We start from the raw sequence: 21,729 nt of genomic DNA, 5'->3' as shown, positions 1-21,729 counted from the left end.
AAGTATTGATTAAGCAAGAATGGGCTGCTTTCAGTCAGGATGTGGCCCAGAAGTTAATTGACAGCATGCCAGGGCGGATTGCAGAGGTCTTGAAAAAGAAGGGTCAACACTGTAAATATTGACTCTTTGCATAAACTTAATGTAAATATCAATAAAAGCCTTTGACACTTATGGAATGCTTGTAATTATACTTCAGTATACCATAGTAACATCTGACAAAAAGATCTCATAACACTGAAGCAGTGAACTTTGTGAAGACCAATACTTGTGTCATTCTCAAAACTTTTGACCACGACTGTAGAACTCAAAACAAAACCCTTATTGAAACCATTCAAATTAAAAAATGGTTGACATTGGCAAGTCTGTTGGGCAAAACATTTACACAATGCACAGTATACTGGAAATCAGTTGATATCTGGAATGGCAATCATTTTGACTTAATGTTTGTCCCATTTTAAGTGAATACTTAATAATAATAAAGTTCATGCATAACCTTTCCTTTCAGGGTAGGATAATGTCACAATATGTTTATTTGTTAGGTTAATTGTGATTTGGAAGGTACAGGGGCACTATCTGGTTCATGCATAGTTGTTCAATTAGAACATTCTGCATTGCCATTTGCTTGCAGTGAGTTTTTAGGAAACTCAGTTCAATGTTGTAAAAACATTATTCCCGTGATGCGGTTTTGAGATGAGAATGAGTATCAAGGCTAAGCCACGGCCCATTGGCGTCATTGGGAGTGGCGCACTAATAAACAGCATTTTCTGGGAACAACAATTGGAATGCACTTTGTTAATGATTGCACAGATGAATGCCACATTTTCCTATAATCAGATTTTCTTTCGGGGATTCCTCGCAACGAAGTTTGTGTTTAGCTTTGTGGGTCTGTCGTTTGTTTGTTTTAATCTGACACATCAAGGTGCTTGTTAGTTGTTAGTATTTACATAGCTATAACTGTATCTGAATACACTGCTGTTGTGTGCATTTCTTTTGTGCACTAGAACTCTGACTTTGATGCCTACAGTACAAACAGCAAGAAGATACAAAAACAAAAGTGTATCTTGCATGCATTCAGCCAATCTTATTAAGATCGTCTTTCCTACCTTGTATACACACACAACCAAGGCATTAGGAAAAACACTCCTTCCCATGAAATCAGAAATTCTTAAAAACCAAACGCCTTTCAGTTCATTTTACACATATCATAAGATGTCTTTTCAGGTTAAATAAAACATACTTGTGTCAAACGGGGAGACTGAAAACCACAATCATTGTGAGCAACCGTGACAGAAAGAGAGAGGGAGAAATAGAGTCTTGCTCTGTGGTAACTGTTTAGATTACTATGCTTGGCCTGCAGGAAGGCATTAGCCTGCGACCCCGTCACTCACCTCAACTGCCCTCCCCTCCTCAGTCACATCATCCCCTTCTCCCTCCCTCCCTGCCTGGCTCCCTCTACCTCCTTCCCCAGTAGAGCAACACCTCCCCCTACAGGCCCTGTCTCTGAGTCCGCATGGCAAGCACTAGCAGCCAGATACACATTTGGAGCTGCACGGGCTGGAGGCTACAAGGGCTGGAGGAGAGGAGAGAGGGATGCCCATGTCTGAACCATACTATTTTAAGAGATGGAGGATAGCTGGCTGATTGTTGTGGTTATTAGGCGTACTAATAACCCAAGGCCGGTCGAGACATTGGATAATCTGTAAACAATAGTTTTAATCATAACTAATACATTTGTCCCTTATTTCAGTGCTACTTTCCCAGGAAATCATCGCATTCACAAGATTTGGAGCAAATCCTCTGAGTTATCCACGTGCAACAAATTGTGAATTGGCAATGAATCATGAGCAATGTTTTGCTTTTCAATTAGTGTTCTCCACAAGCCATGGCATATCGAGGTCTTCCAGTCCCTCAATCCAGGGGATTCTGTGCATTTTACAGATTAATCTCCTGTTTTCCTGAATGTTTATGAAGATTAACCAAACTTCCGTTACCGCACATTTTCATGCAAAAGTTTCACAAATCACAAATAAATACATATATAAAGATAATTCAGTGTAGTCTGTAATCTTCATATCAGTGATTTTCATTTTGACTTGAATGGGGCCTATACATTTGTCTGGATTATATTTATGGCAGTATAGAGGACAAACTTAAAAGCATAAAATCACATCCGATTTATCTAGTTTTTAACCCAATGACCTGACAATTTTTCTAATAAGTTGAGGAACAACTTTCTGCAAAAGCACAAACTTCTTTTGTGTGTGGGATTTGGCAGATGTGAACATGGCATTGCGAGAGATAATCAGCCTTTTCTGCAGGGCCACTTGCTTGCGAAACATTTTGGAAGTGCTCTCCAAATTAGTTATATCCGCATCATTTCAGTCAGACAATCCAGTCAAGTCAATGAATCCAGAGTGGTCGGGGACAGTGTGTTTAACAGGTCAGAGGCCAAACCCACATAGCCTGACGCCCAGTCCAGGGGAAGCCTCAGAAAACCCCAGTGAGCTCAGAGAGAGAGAGACGTGCACTGGGATGCACTGTGGGTTCATTTAGTAATTTGTCCACTAAATGAACCACAGGTCATTGCAGATTAAAACTTTGACCAAGAGATAATAATAACAACATCTGCTAAATATGTGTATGCGACCAATACATTTTGATTGATTTGATTAATATGGCCTCCGCCATCCGTGGAATTGGCTGCAGAAACCGGGATTAAGTTGTTCTTTGCCATCCTCTATTATTATATTACAGGACAACAGAGTAAAGCTCTTTTAGATATCACTATCCACATAAAATACAATAGACCTCGTTCTTTGCCCGAAGTCACAGTTTGTTATTGAGTCAACCTGACACGAAATGAATGAGTTCAAATCATAAAGCATGAATATCACAACACTATCACAGCATTAAGATAATCACAGGAGGAAATGCCTGCCTGGCTGGCTGGAAGGCAACTGGCCATGCTTGTTACCCAGGGTCTGTGATCTGTTATAAAGGGATAACAGGTTCGCCTCCCATAGGCTGTCTCTCTTGGAAGGCGACCAGCTCAGATGGGGCACACGAGGACAAGCTGCAGTGGGACAAGCTGTAGCCTGGAGAAACTAATAGATTTACAGTAAAAACACGGCTCATTAGGCCTGATGGAGAGCTCTGAGAGTTCTGACGTAGCTTCGCTGGAAGACACCCACTTCTATCAACTTCTATCGTAACTAGTTTGTCTCATTAGTTGCTGCCCATTTTGTTCATCTGGCACATTTTGTGCAGATTCAAGGCAGTCAGATTAAAGGCAGTGATGTCCCTATGAACTTTTGTTCTAAACCTGTTGTGGATTTGAGGAAATCTGTGGATGGCTTTGTTTGTATCAGCACAGAACAAGAAACTAAACGCTATAATACAAATATTTGTATCTGGGGAAATGACATCTGTCATCTAAGTAAGACATGAGTAATACAACTTGGCTAGCTTGCTTGATTTATACTCAACACATGTCCATTTGTACAAATAAGAAATGTTAAAAGTCCTCACAGCAATGTTTAAATTAGTGTTTTCCAACACTTACATCATCTACAGTAGCTGGAACTTGTCAAGGCAACCTTTCTCCTGGCCACCCACTTCAGCCTCTGAAGTCCAGGAAGCCTGGGGACAGCATGGAAGCTAGGTATGGAAGTGTTGTGGTTGGTGCCCATTACAGCACCCTTTACAGTGCCCTTTATTTGAAGTATACACATAGAAAGTGGATACACATGGATGTGTCACAATGGTAAAATGATGTCTCTACTTTCCAAGCATATAGAAAAGCCTATTACTGTGCCAGGTAATTGTTAATTAGTCCATTAGGCCTACTGTGCCATGTGTTGGGAAGCCTATTACGGTAAGTGTTGAACAGACCATGTCTGTGTCCTTTGCTATAGGATTGGTTTACAGTATCGACAGTCTGTCAGTGGTGGAAAAAGTACCCAATTGTCATACTTGAGTAAAAGTAAAGATACCTTATTAGAAAATGAGACAAGTAAAAGTAAAATACTACTTGAGTAAAAGTCTAAAAGTATTTGGTTTTAAATATACGTAAGTACCAAAAGTAATTGCTAAAATATACTTAAGTATCAAAAGTAAAAGTATAATTTATTTCAAATTCCTTATATTAAGCAAACCAAACAGCATCATTTTCTTGTTTTTTGCATTTATGGAAAGCCAGGGGCACACTGCAACACTCAGACATAATTTACAAACTAAGCATGGATTTAGTGAGTCTGCCAGGTCAGAGGCAATATGGATGACCAGGGATGTTCTATTGATAAGTGTGGGAATTAGACCATTTCGCTGTCCTGCTAAGCATTCAAAATGTAAGGAGTACTTTTGGGTGTGAGGGAAAATGTATGGAGTAAAAAGTACATTATTTTCTTTAAGAATGTAGTGAAGTAAAAGTAAAGGTTGCCAAAAATATACATCGTACAGATACCCCAAAAACAACTTAAGTAAAAAATACTTGAAAGTACTACTTAAGTACTTTACACCACTGCAGTCTGTAGACACTTGTGGCAACAACATGATGAAAGTTCCATTGTTATCCAACATCAGCAGTGGTCATTGTTGGCCCTTTTACAACATACAGTACCAGTCAAAAGTTTGGACACACCTATCCATTCAAGGGTTTTTCTTTATTTTGACTATTTTCTACATTGTAGACTAATAGTGAAGACATCAAAACTATGAAATAACCAAAAAAGTGTTAAACAAATCTAACTATATTTTATATTTGAGATTCTTCAAAGTAGCCACCCTTTGCCTTGATGACAGTTTTGCAAACTCTTGGCATTCTCTCAACCAGCTTCATGAGGTAGTCACCTGGAATGCATTTCAATGAACAGGTGTGCCTTGTTAAAACTTAATTTGTGGAATTTTTTTCCTTCTTAATGTGTTTGAGCCAATCAGTTGTGTTGTGACAAGGTAGGGTTGGTATACAGAAGATAGCCCTATTTGGTAAAAGACCAAGTCCATATTATGGCAAGAACAGCTCAAATAAGCAAAGAGAAATGACAGTCCATCATTACTTTAAGACATGGTCAGTCAATCAAGAACATTTCAAGAACTTTTAAAGTTTCTTCAACTGCAGTCGCAGAAACCATCAAGTGCTATGATGAAACTGGCTCTCATGAGGACCGCCACAGGAAAGGAAGACCCAGAGTTACCTCTGCTGTAGAAGATAAGTTAATTAGAGTTACTAGCCTCAGAAATTGCAGCCCAAATAAATGTTTCACAGAGTTCAAGTAACAGACACTGCTCAACATCAACTGTTCAGACGAGGCTGCGGGAATCAGGCCTTCATGGTCGAATTGCTGCAAAGAAACCACTACTAAAGAACACCAATAATAAAAAGAGACTTGCTTGGGCCAAGAAACACGAGCAATGGACATTAGACCGTTGGAAATCTGTCCTTTGGTCTGATGAGTCCAAATTTGAGATTTTTGGTTCCAACCGCCGTGTCTTTGTGAGATGCAGAGTAGGTGAACGGATTATCTCTGCATGTGTGGTTCCCACCGTGAAGCATGGAGGAGGAGGTGTGATGGTGCTTTGATGGTGACACTGTCTGTGATTTATTTACAATTCAAGGCACACTTAACCAGCATGGCTACCACAGTATTCTGCAGCAATATGCCATCCCATCTGGTTTGCACTTAGTGGGACTATCATTTGTTTTTCAACAGGACAATGACCCAAAACACACCTCCAGGCTGTGTAAGGGCTATTTGACCAAGGAGAGTGATGGAGTGCTGCATCAGATGACCTGGCCTCCACAATCACCCGACATCAACCCAATTGGGATGGTTTGGGATGAGTCAGACCATGGAGTGAAGGAAAAGCAGCCAACAGGTGCTCAGCATATGTGGGAACTCCTTCAAGACTGTTGGAAAAGCATTCCAGGTGAAGCTGGTTGAGAGAATGCCAAGAGTGTGCAAAGCAGTCATCAAGGCAAAGGGTGGCTATTTAAAGAATCTCAAATATAAAATATATTTAGATTTGTTTAACACTTTTTTGGTTACTACATGTTTCCATGGGTGTTATTTCATAGTTTTGATGTTTTCACTATTATTCTACAATGTAAAAAACAGTAAAAATTAAGAAAAACCTTTGAATGAGTAGGTGTGTCCAAACTTTTGACTGGTACTTTAGATGACGAGTACCTTAGTCAGAAAATCCCAGGAGTTGTCAGTGCACGTCGCCTGATCCATATGGTAAATGGAAGGAAGGAGAAAAGCTTATCGATATTATTGTTTGAGGAGACTCTACCTGAACATGTGAAGCTTGGATATGTGAGGTATGCGGTGAGAGCATTTGTGTCCAAACCATTACAGTGTGGGAATTGTAAAGGATATGGTCACGTGTAAATGTTTGCAGACGGGAGAAGTATGTTATTGAAGAAAATGTTGCAACTGTGTTGGGGATCATACTCCTGACTTCCTTGAGTGCCCTGTTAGGGTGAAGGTGGTCGAGGTGTCAAGGATCAGGGATGTGCAGCAGATCTCCTATGTGGAGGTGGTGAAGAGAGTCGAAGGGGCAAGAGGCAACAGTGTTGAAGATATGGCGGTGGATGCATTGCAACCAGTTGCTAGTGTTTTAAATCCATCGATACACTCACTGTGAAGATGGATTTTGTGGCATTTATAGCCACAGTGATTAATTGTACAGCACAAGAGTCTACGAAGTCCAAGAAGCTGGACATCATTATATCTGCAGCCGAGTAGTTTTTGGGACATTTTCTTTGGGTCCCCTTTAGGGTGTTGTCGAAATGTCATCCTACAGACATTGAGAATGTTAGAAACATGGTATAGGATTTGGTTTGCTAAATGGCACAGTGTCTTGATAATGGATGCAGTTCAGGGGTATTTGCAATCCCAAAGAGCAACTCAAGCACTTGGTATGGATGATATACAGTACCTCCAGAAAGTGTTCACATCCCTTGACTTTTTCTACATTTTGTTGTTACAGCCTGAATTTAAAATGGATGACATTGAGATTTTGTGTCACTGAACTACATACAATACCCCATAATGTCAAAGTGGAATTATGTTTTTAGAAATGTTTACAAATTAATAAAAAATGAAAAGCTGAAATGTCTTGAGTCAATAAGTATTCAACCCTTTTGTTATGGTAAGCCTAAATAAGTTCAGGAGTAAAAATGTACTTAAGGAATCACATAATAAGTTGCATGGACTCACTCTGTGTGCAATAATAGTGTTTAAAATGATTTTGTTCAGTTACTGGAAGACAAATTCACCTTTTAGCAGGACAATTACTTAAAACACAAGGCCAAATATACACTGGAGTTGCTTACCAAGACGACATTGAATGTTTTCCCGAGTGGTGTAATTACAGTTTTGACTTAAATCGGCTTGAAAATCTATGGCAAGATTTGAAAAAGGTTGTCTCGCAATGATCAACAACCAACTTGACAGAGCTTGAAGAATTTTTAAAGAATAATTGGCAAATATTGTACAAAGGTGTGCAAAGCTCTTAGAGATTTACCCAGAAAGACTCACAGCTATAATCGCTGCCAACGGTGACTCAGGGGGTTGAATACTTCTGTAATCAATATATATTAATGTTTTATTTTCCAGTGATTAAAAAAATAAGTAAAAATATTTCTTCCACTTTGACCTTACAGATTATTTTGTGTAGTTGACATAAAAGGACAATTAAATCAATTTTAATCCCACTTTGTAACACAACAACATTTTGAAAAAGTCAAGGGGTGTGAATACTTTCTGATGGCACTGTATGTTGTAGCGCTATTGCAGTTGTTGTAGGCCTACAGTATGTCTCGGCACTTGATAATTTTTTGGGATGAGCCAACACTAAGACTCCAGTGCCTTCGGGGTCAGTTATGTTGAACATGTGGAAAAAGAGCAAGAGGGATAAACTTACTTTTACTATCACCGGGTCAGAGCGCATTAAAACATGCACTCTACTTAGAGCGGATCAGCACTCCCACTTCCTTTCTCCAGCAAAACGTTACATAAGAAACGCTCAGCAAATAACAAACAAACCAAGCATTTTCATCTGTTAATATCCCAATGAAGAGTGTTGGGAACATGTTTGAGTATTGCCCAAATGTTATCATGTTAGGAGTAATACCACCGGAAAATACCCACTAGTCTAGTTTCTAATCTCGTTGTTTTTTCACGTAAATGCTTCACTCCAATTTGATTTTAGTCTTTCCAGGATTTGCCAGAGTGAACACAGATTAGGATTAAATCGCCGGAAATGGACCATATTTATGGTTTTAATTTATTTTATTTTTTTACTTTTGACATTTTGCTGTCCCAATGTGAACCTTGAACTTATATTGAACTAGGAGGATTGTAACGTTGTATAATGCAACATGAATTAGTTCAGATGTTAGAAAAATTATATTAAATGTCCCAAGGAATAAATTAGTACACATAATAAACCACAAAATTATTCTTTAGATATCATGTCCTGGGACGATGCCATTCTTGTTTACCATACATTTATTTTCCTCCACCAATTCAACCATGTGCAGGTCACCAAGCCAGGGCTGGCGTTATGGGCGGGCCTTAGGGTGCCTGGCCCGCCCTACCGTACCTCCTTGCCCGTCCAAATAAAATATTGAAATATTTATCATTCATTTGAACAAGACGCGGGTCATCAGAAAGACTCATCAATTTCAGTTAAAGCATCCAGCGAGCAAAACAGCGCCCCTCTTTCTCTGTATGTGTATACCAATTATCTGATGCTGTCTGGACCAAAAGAGTATGGCATGTCAAACTATTTATGGCCAGTCACCATCAGATACATGGGCTACGTTTAGGGGGGCTCTGTTTCGCTCGCTCGGATGCTTTCTCCTGTGATATAGTTTCAGCAGAGAGGAAGAGGTGAAGCGAGAGGGCTCACTCTCACCAAATTCTGTCCAGTATAAACCCAATGCGTGTCTATGGGAATAATATGCAGACCTAAGCTTGTCGCTTGCCTTCCCACCTTTGGGACAAAGACTCCCATTGTTAGGGCAGAGACATGAGCATCTCGTCATTATATACAGATCTCTAGTTTCAGCCTCTTGCGAATTGGAAAGGAAAGTTGGCGGGTGCACAGTTGGGATGCTGGATTGCCCTAAAGTAAATTGATGTTTCGCCAAAATTATATAATTACTCCTGTTTAAATAAAATCATTCAAAATACTGTACTTCACCAATGAGCATGACTTGGCCACAGAGGATCATTAGCTTCTTTAAAAATGTTTTGCTGTGGATTGTTTCAAATCACCAGTGTGTTTGGGAAGCCCGTGATTTGGGTAGTGCGCGTGGCAATAGGTATAGCTGATTGAGTTGTAGCCGTCAGTGAACAGCATCTAAAATATGTGGGAAGATAATGTGTCTTCAGTATAATTGTGATGAGTGTGATAGAAGGAGTCAGGCGCAGGAGGGTATATCACCGAATACAGAGTTTATTCCGTCGTACACAATTGCGCTGGATAGTGACAACAGAAAACAGGCACAGGGGAAACCATCTACCCTGGCAATACAAGGTACGAGTAGCTCCACCGAGCTACACTACTCTCACAAATAAACAATCACCCACAAGGACAAGGGGGCAGAGGGAACACTTATACACAGACTAATGAGGGGATAAGAACCAGGTGTGTATAATGACAAGACAAGACAAATGGAATGATGATATATGGAGCGGCAGTGGCTAGTAAGCTGGTGACGACCCCGGCCTCGGGGACGGCCAGGAGGATGCGGAGCAGGGCGAGCCGGATGGCGACGGTGGAAATCCCGCAACAGGGAGGGATCGAGGATATCCCTCACCGGGACCCAGCACCGTTCCTCCGGACCATACCCCTCCCACTCCACGAGGTACTGAAGGCCCCCCACCCGACACCTCGAATCCAGGATGGAACGGACAGAGTACGACGGGGCCCCCTCGATGTCCAGAGGAGGTGGAGGAACCTCCCGCACCTCAGACTCCTGGAGCAGACCAGCCACCACCGGCCTGAGGAGAGACACATGAAACGAGGGGTTAATTCGGTAATCAGGGGGAAGTAATAACCTATAAGTGACCTTGTTGATTCCCCTCAGGACTTTGAACGGCCCCACAAACCGCGGGCTTAGCTTCCGGCAGGGCAGGCGGAGTTTGCAGGGCCGTGGGGAGACCGGGCAGAGAAAGGAGGTGGCAGGACTTGGAAAAGCTGTCCACAACGACCAGGATGGTGGTGTTACCTTGGGAGAGGGGAAGATCAGTCAAGAAATCAACACTTAGGTGAGACCATGGTCGTTGTGGAACTGGTAAAGGTTGTAACTTACCCGCTGGGAGGTGCCTAGGTGCCTTACTCTGGTTGCACACCAAGCAGGAGGAGACATACACCCTCACATCCTTAGCCAAGGCAGGCTACCAGTACTTTCCGGTCAGGCAGCGCACTGTACGACCGATACCTGGGTGACCAGAGGAGGGTGACGTGTGTGCCCAGTAGACAATCACGGATAAGAGCAGGCACGTACCGCAGCCCAGCTGGACACTGAGGTGGAGATGGATCTGTGCGTAATGCCTGCTCTATATCCGTGTCCATCGCCCATACTACCGGCGTTGGCTAATGTTGGCTAATGTTAGCTAGCTAGCAGGCTCACTAACTTTAGCTATTATTTTAGCCTCAATCACACTAGACCTGAATCAAACGATGAAACCAGCAGCCAAACGATTGAATACTGATATTCAGACGTTTTTTGACAGCGCAATGTGAGTTTTTATTAGAGTCAGTATAGCAATTTAACGTTATTGATCTGTCAGTTTCCCTAGCTAATTCCCTACTTTTCACACTGACACGGTATAAACACCTCTACAGGCTACATTGTCATGGTGCACAGTCAGTATACAACACTATGCATATCATGTCTTAGCAGGATCAGATGGTGACAGGTGTCCCAGGAGGGTGACAGCCAGGGAAGACCAGTCTACAGAGCTCAGGTGAATTATGTAGTATATTATAACAATCAGTGAATGGATACAAAGTTCCATCCTGAGTTGATGGGTAGGCTACAGTCTGGGATCTGGGAATAATGGTCATTTCAAGTATTGAACCACTGGTTCTATTCTTGGATAATATAATGTATACATGTACGCCAAGGTAATTTTTTGTCATGCCTCATCTGAAGACCAGTCTGTGAAGGCACTAAGGTGTACTTTTGCAGATGCCACACTTTATTCTCTCTGTGCAGCAAACACTGGACAAGCCAAAAGCTTCAAATATTTCAACTATTTTAAGCAGTCTGACAAACCTCTAAAGTTGATTTCCAAACTGTATCAAGGGTTGATAGAGGCTTTTCCTGATGACACAAAAACATGTCAAATAGAAATGTGAGGAAGATCTGGGAGACACCATTGATGATGGTGAATGGATACAGATACAGTATGTTTGAATGCCCAGTTATGTTCATATAATCTCAGACATAAATTACTGCAGTGTAAGACCATCCGTAGAACATACTATATGCCAGTGAAACTGAATATCATGCAGCCAGAAATATAATTCCTCTGCTGGAGGTGTAAAACACAAAAAGGGACATATTTGCATATGTTATGCTCTTGTGAAGGCTGGCTGAATTCTGGCAAAGAGTATGTTCTTTTATCTCAGCATGTCTACATTTTTATCCTCCCTGTATTTGTTAGCTTGGAAATGTTGATACTGCAGAATGTTATCAGAAGAAACGGTATAACCTAGCATTTATAGCAGCTAAGAAATGCATTGCCATTAATTGGAAGGTTGCTTATCCTCCCACAATGTCACAATGGATGGCAGAAATGTCAAGTCATGTATCACTAGATTTGATTTATTACAAGATTAAGGGTATACCGTGCAACTTTCATAAGGTCTAGTTGCCTTATATGGAATACTGTACGACAAAAAGAGTCTGTATTGAAAACATGCCCACGTCAGGGAGATACCTATTCAGGCAATCCCTAGCTGCTAGGCTGCTCAGTCCTGGCCCTGGGGGTCTGCCATACTGTTGTCACTCTGGCCTTGGCCTAACACACCTGAAACCAATAATTAATGTTTCACTAAGATCCTAAAGCTGAGTTGGGTGTGTTAGGTTGGGGCGCTGCAGGGCGGTGGACCACTAGGGGCAGGACGGGGCGATCCAGCTATATTGTGTGGAAGTAAAAAGGGCACTACAATACTGTTAGGCCTATGATATGAATTACAGTGCCCTCCGTAATTACTGGGACAGTGAAGCATTTTTTCTTTTTTTGGTCCTTTTCTTTCGGTTAGGAAATCAAACAATGACTATGAAGTTAAAGTGCATACTGGCAGCTTTAATTTGAGGGTATTTCCATCCATATCAGGTGAACCGTTTAAAAATTACAGCATTTTTATACATAGTCCCCCCATTTTAGGGGAGCAAAAGTACAGTGCCTTGCAAAAGTATTCATCCCCCTTGGCGTTTTTCCTATTTTGTTGCATTACAACCTGTAATTTAAATGGATTTTTATTTGGATTTCATGTAATGGACATACACAAAATAGTCCAAATTGGTGAAGTGAAATGAAAAAAATAACTTGTTTCAAAAATTCAAAAATAATAATAATGGAAAAGTGGTGCGTGAATATGTATTCACCCACTTTGCTATGAAGCCCCTAAATAAGATCTGGTGCAACCAATTACCTTCAGAAGTCACATAATTAGTTAAATAAAGTCCACCTGTGTGCAATCTAAGTGTCACATGATCTCAGTATATATACACCTGTTCTGAAAGGCCCCAGAGTCTGCAACACCACTAAGCAAGGGGCACCACCAAGCAAGCGGCACCATGAAGACCAAGGAGCTCTCCAAACAGGTCAGGGACAAAGTTGTGGAAAAGTACAGATCAGGGTTGGGTTATGCAAAAATATCAGAAACTTTGAACATCCCACGGAGCACCATTAAACCCATTATTAAAAAATTGAAAGAATATGGCACCACAACAAACCTGCCAAGAGAAGGCCGCCCATCAAAACTCACAGACCAGGCAAGGAGGGCATTAATCAGAGAGGCAACAAAGAGACCAAAGATAACCCTGAAGGAGCTGCAAAGCTCCACAGTGGAGAATGGAGTATCTGTCCATAGGACCACTTTAAGCCGTACACTCCACAGAGCTGGGCTTTATGGAAGATTGGCCAGAAAAAAAGCCATTGCTTAAAGAAAAAAACAAGTTAACACGTTTGGTGTTCGCCAAAAGGCATGTGGGAGACTCTCCAAACATATGCAAGAAGGTACTCTGGTCAGATGAGACTAAAATGTAGCTTTTGGGCCATCAAGGAAAATGCTATGTCTGGCGCAAACCCAACACCTCTCATCACCCCGAGAACACCATCCCCACAGTGAAGCATGGTGGTGGCAGCATCATGCTGTGGGGATGTTTTTCATCGGAAGGGACTGAGAAACTGGTCAGAATTGAAGGATGGCGCTAAATAAAGGGAAAATCTTGAGGGCAACCTGTTTCAGTATTCCAGAGATTTTGCATCTTCAAATTGGTAGGCATGTTGTGTAAATCAAATGATTCAACCCCCCCAAAAATCCATTTTAATTCCAGGTTGTAAGGCAGCAAAATAGGAAAAATGCCAAGGGGGGTAAATACTTTCGCAAGCCACTGTATTAGGACAAATTCACTTGTATGTGTATTAAAGCTTCATGAAATAGTATCCGCAAAACACCAGTCTCAACGTCAACAGTGAAGAGGTGACTCCGGGATGCTGACCTTTTAGGCAGAGTTGCAAAGAAAAAGCCATATCGCAGACTGGCCAATAAAAAGATAAGATTAAGATGGGCAGTCTGAGATATGGCTTTTTCTTTGCAACTCTGCCTAAAAGGTCAGCATCCCGGAGTCACCTCTTCACTGTTGACGTTGAGACTGGTGTTTTGCGGATACTATTTCATGAAGCTTTAATAAGCTGCCAGTTGAGGACATGTGAGGCACCTGTTTCTCAAACTAGACACTCTAATGTATTTGTCCTCTTGTTCAGTTGTGCACCGGGCCTCCCACTCCTCTTTCTATTCTGGTTAGAGCCAGTTTGCACTGTTCTGTGAAGGGAGTAGTACACAGCGTTGTACGAGATCTTCAGTTTCTTGGCAATTTCTCGCATGGAATAGCCTTTATTTCTCAGAACAAGAATAGACTGACAAGTTTCAGAAGAAAGTTCTTTGTTTCTGGCCATTTTGAGCCTGTAATCGATCCCACAATTGCTGATGCTCCAAATACTCAACTAGTCTCAAGAAGGCCAGTTTTATTGCTTCTTTTAATCAGCACAACAGTTTTGAGCTGTGCTAACATAATTGCAAAAGCGTTTTAAAATGATAAACTTGGATTAGCAAACACAACGTGCCATTGGAACACAGGACTGATGGTTGCTGATAATGGGCCTCTGTATGCCTATGTAGATATTCCATTATAAATCAGCAGTTTCCAGCTACAATAGCCATTTACAACATTAACAATGTCTACACTGTATTTCTGATCAATTTGATGTTATTTTAATGGGAAAAATTGCTTTTCTTTCGAAAAAACAAGGACATTTCTAATTGACCCCAAACTTTTGAACAGTAGTATATATATATATATATATATATATATATATATATATATATATATATATATGTATATATATACACTGCTCAAAAAAATAAAGGGAACACTAAAATAACACATCCTAGATCTAAATGAATGAAATAATCTTATTAAATACTTTTTTCTTTACATAGTTGAATGTGCTGACAACAAAATCACACAAAAAGTATCAATGGAAATCAAATTTATCAACCCATGCAGGTCTGGATTTGGAGTCACCCTCGAAATTTAAGTGGAAAACCACACTACAGGCTGATCCAACTTTGATGTAATGTCCTTAAAACAAGTCAAAATGAGGCTCAGTAGTGTGTGTGGCCTCCACGTGCCTGTATGACCTCCCTACAACGCCTGGGCATGCTCCTGATGAGGTGGCGGATGGTCTCCTGAGGGATCTCCTCCCAGACCTGGACTAAAGCATCCGCCAACTCCTGGACAGTCTGTGGTGCAACGTGGCGTTGGTGGATGGAGCGAGACATGATGTCCCAGATGTGCTCAATTGGATTCAGGTCTGGGGAACGGGCGGGCCAGTCCATAGCATCAATGCCTTCCTCTTGCAGGAACTGCTGACACACTCCAGCCACATGAGGTCTAGCATTGTCTTGCATTAGGAGGAACCTAGGGCCAACCGCACCAGCATATGGTCTCACAAGAGGTCTGAGGATCTCATCTCGGTACCTAATGGCAGTCAGGCTACCTCTGGCGAGCACATGGAGGGCTGTGCGGCCCCCCAAAGAAATGCCACCCCACACCATGACTGATCCACCGCCAAACCGGTCATGCTGGATGATGTTGCAGGCAGCAGAACGTTCTCCACGGCGTCTCCAGACTCTGTCACGTCTGTCACATGTGCTCAGTGTGAACCTGCTTTCATCTGTGAAGAGCACAGGGCACCAGTGGCGAATTTGCCAATCTTGGTGTTCTCTGGCAAATGCCAAACGTCCTGCATGGTGTTGGGCTGTAAGCACAACCCCCACCTGTGGACGTCGGGCCCTCATACCACCCTCATGGAGTCTGTTTCTGACCGTTTGAGCAGACACATGCACATTTGTGGCCTGCTGGAGGTCATTTTGCAGGGCTCTGGCAGTGCTCCTCCTGCTCCTCCTTGCACAAAGGCGGAGGTAGCAGTCCTGCTGCTGGGTTGTTGCCCTCCTACGGCCTCCTCCACGTCTCCTGATGTACTGGCCTGTCTCCTGGTAGCGCCTCCATGCTCTGGACACTACGCTGACAGACACAGCAAACCTTCTTGCCACAGCTCGCATTGATGTGCCATCCTGGATGAGCTTCACTACCTGAGCCACTTGTGTGGGTTGTAGACTCCGTCTCATGCTACCACTAGAGTGAAAGCACCGCCAGCATTCAAAAGTGACCAAAACATCAGCCAGGAAACATAGGAACTGAGAAGTGGTCTGTGGTCACCACCTGCAAAACCAGTCCTTTATTGGGGTGTCTTGCTAATTGCCTATAATTTCCACCTGTTGTCTATTCCATTTGCACAACAGCATGTGAAATGTATTGTCAATCAGTGTTGCTTCCTAAGTGGACAGTTTGATTTCACAGAAGTGTGATTGACTTGGAGTTACATTGTGTTGTTTAAGTTTTCCCTTTATTTTTTTGAGCAGTGTATATATATATATATATATATATATATATATATATATATATACACAGTGAGGGAAAAAGGATTTGATCCCCTGCTGATTTTGTACGTTTGCCCACTGACAAAGACATGATCAGTCTATAATTTTAATGGTAAGTTTATTTGAACAGTGAGAGACAGAATAACAACAAAATAATCCAGAAAAACGCATGTCAAAAATGTTAGAAATTGATTTGCATTTTAATGAAGGAAATAAGTATTTGACCCCTCTGCAAAACATGACTTAGTACTTGGTGGCAAAACCCTTGTTGGCAATCACAGAGGTCAGACGTTTCTTGTAGTTGGCCACCAGGTTTGCACACATCTCAGGAGGGATTTTGTCCCACTCCTCTTTGCAGATCTTCTCCAAGTCATTAAGGTTTCGAGCCTGACATTTGGCAACTCAAACCTTCAGCTCCCTCCATAGATTTTCTATGGGATTAAGGTGGCTAGGCTAGGACACTCCATGACCTTAATGTGCTTCTTCTTGAGCCACTCCTTTGTTGCCTTGACCGTGTGTTTTGGGTCATTGTCATGCTGGAATAACCATCCACGACCCATTTTCAATGCCCTGGCTGAGGGAAGGAGGTTCTCACCCAAGATTTGACGGTACATGGCCCCGTCCATCGTCCCTTTGATGCGGTGAAGTTGTCCTGTCCCCTTAGCAGAAAAACACCCCCAAAGCATAATGTTTCCACCTCCATGTTTGACGGTGGGGATGGTGTTCTTGGGGTCATAGGCACCATTCCTCCTCCTCCAAACACGGCGAGTTGAGTTGATGCCAAAGAGCTCCATTTTGGTCTCATCTGACCACAACACTTTCACCCAGTTCTCCTCTGTATCATTCAGATGTTCATTGGCAAACTTCAGATGAGCCTGTATATGTGCTTTCTTGAGCAGGGGGACCTTGCGGGCGCTGCAGGATTTCAGTCCTTCACGGCGTAATGTGTTACCAATTGTTTTCTTGGTGACTATGGTCCCAGCTGCCTTGAGATCATTGACAAGATCCTCCCGTGTAGTTCTGGGCTGATTCCTCACCGTTCTCACGATCATTGCAACTCCACGAGGTGAGATCTTGCATGGAGCCCCAGGCCGAGGGAGATTGACAGTTATTTTGTGTTTCTTCCATTTGCGAATAATCGCACCAACTGTTGTCACCTTCTCACCAAGCTGCTTGGCGATGGTCTTGTAGCCCATTCCAGCCTTGTGTAGGTCTACAATCTTGTCCCTGACATCCTTGGAGAGCTCTTTGGTCTTGGCCATGGGGGAGAGTTTGGAATCTGATTGATTGATTGCTTCTGTGGACAGGTGTCTTTTATACAGGTAACAAACTGAGATTAGGAGCACTCCCTTTAAGAGTGTGCTCCTAATCTCAGCTCCTTACCTGTATAAAAGACACCTGGGAGCCAGACATCTTTCTGATTGAGAGGGGGTCAAATACTTATTTCCCTCATTAAAATGCAAATCAATTTATAACATTTTTGACATGCGTTTTTCAGGATTTTTGTTGTTGTTATTCTGTCTCTCACTGTTCAAATAAACCTACCATTAAAATTATAGACTGATCATTTCTTTGTCAGTGGGTAAACGTACAAAATCAGCAGGGGATCAAATACTTTTTTCCCTCACTGTAAGTTTAGACATACCAGTAGCCACCCAAACTAGGCCTATCTAAAATATGAAAAATGTCAATCAAATCGCCAGGTAGCCTATTGTCCTGCAAAGATAAATCGGTAGTAGATTGCTAAACTGTATTTTATATCGATGATAAACGTAAGCCTACTCAGGCAAAACTGGAGGAAATGAAACAAGTTATTTCTGGTCAGTAATCTCTATATGTGTGCCCGCCTTTGTGCGCTAAATGCTGATGTCTGGTCATTGGTCAAAAATAAAGACGCACAACCTTTTGGTTCTGAAGCATAGATGAGAATTTAACGACTTGTGGGCAGTGGGTTCAGAACGACAAATGCCGAAGGGGCATTTTGGAGACTGGAAGGGCAAAGCGGCATGTGCTCTGCACAGGTAGAGCCCTATGTGTGCACATGCTTGATTGGGATTTATTAATAGAGATTTATTGACTTGCTCAGCAACCCTCAAAGGGTTGCGTAAGCTGTTGGAATGTTGCTGGGGCATCGCATCGCCGGAAATTCCCGAATGGCATCCTGCTAAACTTGAATAGCCCTAAGATTTTCTCTCCGTTTTAGGGGGCCATCACTTACCGAATACCCGCTCACCAGATCCAAAGTGGAGTAACACCCTGCTCAATCTTGTCATCTGCTCTGTCTTTTGACTTTTAATGTGTTGTTGATGATTTAATTGCTTTTTCTCCTCTTATGGAACTCACTTTAAATGCACCTTTTTAGTTATATTTAATATCTCAAACTTTACCTTTACCTTAAAATTGGGCAACAAATAATGAATACTCTACTCAACAAAAAGATAAGCTAGTCAACTGTTGAAAAAACAGTACTCTCATTCTAAATCCTTAGTAGCGAGACAGGAAGTAGGTAATCCATCATGCACTTGGATGCAGAATGGTGTAAACACTGACGTTTGTCAGTCAAATCTAATCCAGAAAATGCAGAGCAATTATGAAATATCATCCACATGGCTTGGTGTGTCAAAGTGCAAGTGGGCGTAATGGAAAATGTGGATCCGTGAAACTGCTTTTTGTGCTGATTGCTTGTATCTGAAAGTCCTGGTGATGCACTGGTTAGTGAGTGCATGGTTGATTTAATAAAATAATGTAATAGAGAAAAGATTTCATGGCATAGGGGCTATAGCTACATAGGGGCTATAGCTACTTAGGGGCTATAGCTACATAGGGGCTATAGCTACATAGGGGCTATAGAATACAAAGACATGTCTTTCCATAAAGAAACAAACAGCCTAACAAAGCCTGAGATCCAGTATGACAAAGTAGGTGCTGTGATGCTCTAATTACACATTGGTGTAATTACACATTGGATTCCTTACCCTGTAAGCAGTCTATGGACAAGGTATGACAGCAATCCATGCTTTGGTTTTATTTCCCTGGCACTGTCATTTTGTAATTTGGGTGAACTATCCCCAATTGTTATGTAGTCCTCCTGATATAGTGCCCTGAAGAGAGATTGTTGCATTCTTTGATCCGTATTATTCATTTTATATGAATAAAAACAGAATTGTACATATACATATACAGAAATATACATACACACTGCATTCAGAGAGAATTCTGACCCCTTCACTATTTCCACATTTTGTTACGTTACAGCTTTATTCTAAAAATGATTAAATAAAATGTTCCCTCATCAATCTACACACAATACCCCATAATGACAAAGCGAATAGGTTTTTAGACATTTTTGCAAATGTATTAAAAATAAAAAACTAATACCTTATTTACATAAATATTCAGACCCTTTGCTATGAGACTCGAAATTGAGCTCAGATGCATCCTGTTTCCATTGATCATCTTTGAGATGTTTCTACAATTTGGAGTCCACCTGTGCTAAATTTAATTGATTGGACATGATTTGGAAAGGCATAACATTTTAGTCATTTAGCAGACACTCTTATCCAGAGCGACTTACAGTTAGTGCATACATTTTCATACTGGCCCCCCGTGGGAAACTAACCCACAACCCTGGCGTTGCAAGCGCCATGCTCTACCAACTGAGCTACAGGGGACTACACCTGTCTATATAAGGTCCCACAGTTGACAGTGCATGTCAGAGCAAAAACCAAGCCATGAGGTCGAAGGAATACCCAAGAAGACTTGAGGCTGTAATCGCTGCCAAAGGCGCTTCAACAAAGTACTGAGTATAGGGTCTGAATACTTATGTAAATGTAATATACGTTTTTAATTTGTAATACATTTGCAAACATTTCTACAAACCTCTTTTTACTTTGTCATTATGGGGAATTGTGTCTAGATTGATGAGGGGGAAAAAAACATTCTAATCCATTTTAGAACAAGGCTGTAAAGTAACAATGTGGAAAAAGTGAAGGGGTCCGAATACTTTCCTAATGCACTGAACAAAAATATAAATGCAACATGCAACAATTACCGATTTTACTGAGTTACAGTTCTTATAAGGAAATCAGTTAATTTAAATAAATAAATTAGGCCCTAATCTATGGATTTCACATAACTGGGCAGGGGCGCAGCCATAGGTGGGCATAGGCCCACCCACTTGGAAGCAAGGCCCACCCAATCAGAATTTGTTTTTTCCCCCACAAAAGGGCTTTATTACAGACAGAAATACTGCTGTTTCATCAACTGTCCGGATGGCTGGTCTCAGACGATCCCGCAGGTGAAGAAGCCAGATGTAGAGGTCCTGGGCTGGCGTGGTTACACATGGTCTGCGGTTGTGAGGCCGGTTGGACTTACTGCCAACTTCTCTAAAACGACGTTGGAGGCGGCTTATGGTAGAGAAATTAACATTAAATTCTCTGCCAACAGCTCTGGTGGACATTCCTGCAGTCAGCATGTCAGCACCCGGACTATTTGCACTGCCCCCCCACCCCATCCTTTTTACGCTGCTGCTACTCTGTTAAGTATTTATGCATAGTCACTTTAACTCTACCCACATGTACATATTACCTCAACTACCTCAACTAGCCGGTGCCCCCGCACATTGACTCTGCAACGGTACCCCCCTGTATATATAGCCTCCCTACTGTCACTTTATTTTACTGTATATATAGCCTCCCTACTGTCACTTTATTTTACTTCTGCTCTTTTTTTCTCAACACTTTTTTTGTTGTTGTTTTATTCTTACTTTTTTTGTTTAAAATAAATGCACTGTTGGTTAAGGGCTGTAAGTAAGCATTTCACTGTAATGTCTGCACCTGTTGTATTCGGCGCATGTGACCAATAAAATTTGATTTGATTTGATTTGCACACTCCGTAAAAACTTGAGAAATCTGTGGCATTGTGTTGTGACAAAACTGCACATTTTAGAGTGGCCTATTATTTTCCCCAGTACAAGGTGCCCCTGTGTAATGATCATGCGGTTTAATCAGCTTCTCAATATGCCACACCTGTCAGGTGGATGGATTAGCTTGGCAAAGGAGAAATGCTCACTAACAAGGATGTTAAAAAATGTGGGTACAAATTGAGAGAAATAAGCTTTTTGTGCGTATGGAAAAATGTCTGGGATATTTTATTTCAGCTAATGAAACCAACACTTTACAGGTTGCGTTATATTTTCTCAAATACAAAAAAAAAAAAAACTTCCTTTCACTTCGATCAGGCAGTTAGGTGGTGGCTTTGGGTCCATAACCACTACATTGTAGTTTGCCTGAAGCAAGTCATTTTCATTCATTCAGACCCCAAATAGGTTATTTGGAGCCCTCTTGTGGTCAATAATGCTACCTACAATGAATTGTCACAACTCCATTTCAGTAGTATGCTCAGCTCAACAGTAAGACAAAAAAAAGGATAATTACATTTTACAACATTTCCCGCTCTATTGGACAGTCTTAAGAA

At 41.6% G+C, this 21,729-nt stretch overlaps 1 protein-coding gene across 1 annotated transcript in view; it reads right to left on the bottom strand.

Moving 5' to 3' along the window:
• The window catches only part of LOC311103132 (transcriptional repressor protein YY1-like), a 964,063-nt gene that overhangs the window by 173,986 nt on the left and 768,348 nt on the right, over positions 1–21,729 (bottom strand). The gene's annotated exons all lie outside the window — the stretch shown is intronic.

This window comes from Coregonus lavaretus, assembly GCF_964263955.1.
Source record: "Coregonus lavaretus genome assembly, chromosome: 27".
NCBI classification, from domain to species: domain Eukaryota; kingdom Metazoa; phylum Chordata; class Actinopteri; order Salmoniformes; family Salmonidae; genus Coregonus; species Coregonus lavaretus.
This window is presented reverse-complemented; position numbering and strand designations above follow the sequence as displayed.